Source organism: Mauremys mutica, unplaced genomic scaffold (genome assembly GCF_020497125.1).
Source record: "Mauremys mutica isolate MM-2020 ecotype Southern unplaced genomic scaffold, ASM2049712v1 Super-Scaffold_100108, whole genome shotgun sequence".
In the NCBI taxonomy this organism is placed as follows: domain Eukaryota; kingdom Metazoa; phylum Chordata; order Testudines; family Geoemydidae; genus Mauremys; species Mauremys mutica.
Genome location: NW_025423270.1, coordinates 927,169 through 931,405, shown reverse-complemented (window position 1 = coordinate 931,405; position 4,237 = coordinate 927,169). Strand labels below are relative to the sequence as shown.

Below are 4,237 nucleotides of genomic sequence, written 5' to 3'. Positions count from 1 at the left end.
TGAGACATCAGAGCGCTGCAAACTCTGCAGCCACCCCCTCAATCCGGGGCCTGTTCCAGCCCTGAGTCTGGGCTATCGCGATCCCTCCCCCAGAGCAGGGCGCCCGCAGATTACAGCCTGGAAATAGGCGTGTGAGACTAACTCCTGCTTTCCCTGACAGGGCCTCCCCTAGACCAAGTGGCGTCCCAGGCAAGACGTGTCTTCGGAACCCCCCCAACCCCGCTCCATATGTTAAACCATTGAATACCTTATTTTTATTGCATTTGTAGCTCATTTCATGATTTCGATGCACAATCTGGATGCAGGATTTTCTCTATCATATAAGACAATAAATGTTCATGCTAGGATGTGTAAATCTGCATTTATTCATGCCATATATAAGCAAATTAAAATCATTTCTTTTAAGCATATAGAAACTTTTAATTTTGACAGTAACTGAAAAGTACTAACATCTAGCAATGGAACTGTCACCAGCACAGGGTGGGCCGGTATTAAATAGTGTTACAGTCGGAGACAGACAGCGTTAGGATGTTAACCCCAGGCCCTTTGTTCAAAGGTCGCTTCTCTCGCCTTTCCCCCATGAACTGAAGCGCAGCATTTGAGAGATCCAGAGACTAGTTGATGACGTTCCCAAGGGCTAAAATAGCAAGCGATGTCCATCTTGCATTGGCCATTGTTGACTGGAGAGATGGTTTATGGAGAATAAACTTCAAGGTGAGAAGTAGCAGCCCAAAAAGGACCCCTGCAAGTGCTGAAGTAGCTCAGTTGGGAGAGTGTTAGACTGAAGATCTAAAGGTCACTGGTTCAATCCCAGGCTTCAGCAGACTGTTTCATCCCTCTTCATGCAGCAGTGGGCTCTTTCCTGGAAGCACAGCACTGCCTCTACTCAATGCAAGACCCTCATTTTGGGCTTCACTGCAGGAAAAGGCAGCATTGGCTTTTGCACCCAGTTGGCCCACAGGACCTTTCTTTCTTCTCTTGCTGCTTCTCAGCAAGGGGAAGAAAAACAAACTCCCCTTCAAGCTAGAGTCACAAAGGTGATGTAAGGACGACTTCCTGATCCCTGGCTCAAGTCCTCTGTTCTTCCAGCTGACCCATCAAGGAGCTGCTGCCAGATTCTCCAGGTTCGCCCATCAGTGTGTGCCAGGGTGAGCACCACCAAAGTGCAGGGAATTTGAGGGCAGGGCAGGGCAGTGCACTGTAATGGAGTTTCTGTAGTGTAGTGGTTCTCACATTTGCCTAACCTGCATTAAGCCGGCTAGGCAGAACTGACACCAACTTGTCTGGGATGTTCGCCAGAAGCAGAGCACAAGTTTGAAATACGGGCAGCATAGAACCAATATTCATAATGTCAACTACAAAAATGATACACATCTAGAGATAGCATCATTATCAGCCAATCAGAACCTCTCCATAGACCCCTTACACAACAGCCTTTATACAATATTGGCTGCAAATATAGAACAGTGGTCGCAACGGTGATCTATACAGTTACAGATTATGTCAATAACGTCACAGAAGGTGACACGGCATCACTGAGACTGATACTGGAATAGCCTCCAGTTTTGGTGTCCTCGTTTGAAAAAGATGTTGTGAAATTAGAGTTTGGGGCAGCAAAGAGCCACCAAATGTTCTGAGGGCTGGAGAAAAATGCCTTCTAGGGAGCTATTGAAAGAGCTCAACCTGTTTAGCTGATCAAAAGATTGAAAGGTGACTTCATTGAAGTGTTGAAGTGCCTTAATGGAGAGAAAAGATTGGATATTAAAGGACTCTTTAAAATAGCAGAGAAAGGAATAACAAGACCCAACGGCTGGAAGGTGAAAAGAGACAAATTCGTATTACAACTAAGGCACAAATATTCAACAGCGAGTATGATTAACCACAGGAACAAGCTACCAGGGAAAGTGGCTGATTCTCCATCTCCTGATGTCATTTCATGAAGACTAGATGCCTTTCTGGAATGTGTTTGCCCCCAAAGTAGCTCTTGTGTTTACAGGAGGCCTGTGATATGCAGGGGGTCAGATTAGATTCTCTAATGGTCTCATCTGGCCATAAAGTCGACTAATTTCTGAAAAACTGAGTGTAGCATTGGGAGCAGCGTCTGATGTTTCCCTGTCTAGCCGGCTTGCTGCCTAGAACGAACGCTCCTGGAGTGGGGTGATCCACAGGGAGTAGCTCAAACCTCCAAAGGGCCTGGCCAGGGGCAGGACATTAGCACAGCAAGGGAGGGGTGTGGCAGTGACATCACAAAGGCCTTTGGCAGGATCTCAGATTATTGGTCCAAGGTGGTGGGGAGGTGGTGACCTCACAGAGAGATGCTGACATCAGCCAGGCAGGACAGGGGCGAGGGGCCAGGGAAACCTCAGAGACCCCTGTGGCTTTGCTTCAGCAAGTCTCCTTCTCCAGGTCTCTCTCTGAGGACTGAGAGAGTATTCGGGTTCACGGACGTGAGCGCCAGGAGGAACCTCTTTCGAGTTTTCTCCTTCCCTTTTAGTGATTTTACTGGAAAACAGCCGTCCCTGTTTAGAAGGTAAGAGCCTCCTGGAGGTTTGAAACCTGTTCAGTCTGATCCATGTGGTGACAGTTGAATTCCAGGCATGGAAAACACGAGCTTAAGGAGGCAGAATTTTATTGCGCACCTGGGATTTTGTCCCTTAGAATCACTGGGGACATTAGGGTTTGTCCTTTTTGTTTCACCTTTTCCTCCTTCCCTCCCTCCCTCCTTTCTCTTCGTGTCTTGCTTCTTTTGTCCTTTCTCCTGTTCTTCCAATACTGGGAGACAGAGAGAGAGAGAGGGGGGGGGGTGTATGTGTGTTGCGGGGGAGGGCTCTGCAGCTCCCACTGTGGGAGGTCCACCCAAAAATGTGGGGCTGAAATAGTGCTCGGGCAGTGATCCCCACCAGTGACCTGGGCCATCCTTTGGGCTCTCTGGTGAGAACCCTCAGCCTCCCGTCCTCAGTCTCTACCCTGATTGGCTGAGCAGGGGGTTATTGATAAGGAGGAGACTCAGGTCCTTGTTCTCTTTTAAGACCAAGGAAATAAGTCAGAACCAGTTCTATGTTTGATGGATTTTGCTGCTTCTGGGCCAAAGCTTTCTATTCCTTGGGCACACTTGTTCCCCATTCACAGCGCCAACCCCCTCTCCATTTACAGCAAGGTGCAGCATGAGGTTTCAGCTACCATACTCCCTCCCCCTTCCTTTCCTGTTGATAGCAGCCAAGGGAATGCTGGAAAATGTAGTTCTTTCCCTGCTCCAGGGCTGGCTCTATAGGCAGGGAGCTAACCAAGGAACTACAGCTCCCAGGGCTCCCTGTTGGTTATCAGCTCCCAGGCTGGATCCCTGCCAGCTGCTGCCCCTGCAAATGGGCTGCTACAAGCACCTGCTTGCTTTGCTGGTGCCTATAGCTGCCCTTGCATCCACCCATCCTGCACCCCCACCCTGTGCCCCAGCCCGGAGCCTGCACCCAGCACCCAAGCTGCATTCCAGAGCCTGTACCCAACTCCATCCCAGACCCCGATCTCTCAACCATCTTATACCCCAAACCACTGCCCCAACCAGGGCCTGCACCCCAGACCTCCTCCCCCCACCCAAACTCCCTTGCAGAGCCTTAGGCAGGTGGGGGCAGAGTTCGCGGGGGGGCAGGCTCTGAGTGTTCTGGGCACCACCAAAATTTCTACAAACCTGCTGACCCAGATACTTGGAGGAGGGGTGAGGAGGCGAATGGCGAGTCGGATGGAGGGGAGCATCCATTTTCAGTAGTTTAATGTTTGGTACTGCACTGATTGACTGCTGTGTGCAGTGATATAGTGACCCCTGGGTCTTTGAATGAGGCTTTATACCGGGGAAGGAGGGAGTGAGGAGGTAAGTGGCGAGTCGGTGGATGGAGAGGGGCAAATCTCCCAGATTCAAAATCTGGGACAGTGTCTGTTGGTCCTTTTTGCTGCTTTTCTCTGGGCTGGGGGCTGTCCCAGTGCTGCACAGAGGGGTTCCCACAGAAAGGTGCTTGCTCCTAACCCCCGAGGCCGTCAGTGTGTCGGCTCTTCTCTAGCCAGTCCACTTGCCAAGTCTGATTGGCCTTGGTCGGGCTCCCAGCCCCTCTCCAAGGGCTGCAGCTGTGTGGAGGTGCTGCCTTCCTCAGTCCCACCTCATTCACTCCACAGGGCGATGGATTACCAAGTGGGGGGAAGATCTTATTCTACTTCTAGCAAAAAGACATTTTTCTGTTACCTTAATTAC

General features: G+C 50.3%; 1 non-coding gene across 1 annotated transcript; it reads left to right on the top strand.

Annotated features, from left to right (window-relative positions):
- The first annotated feature begins 750 nt into the window (after nt 1–750).
- Nucleotides 751–823, top strand: TRNAF-GAA. The gene has a single exon. It is a non-coding gene; the product is annotated as a tRNA-Phe (tRNA).
- Nucleotides 824–4,237: the final 3,414 nt, after the last annotated feature.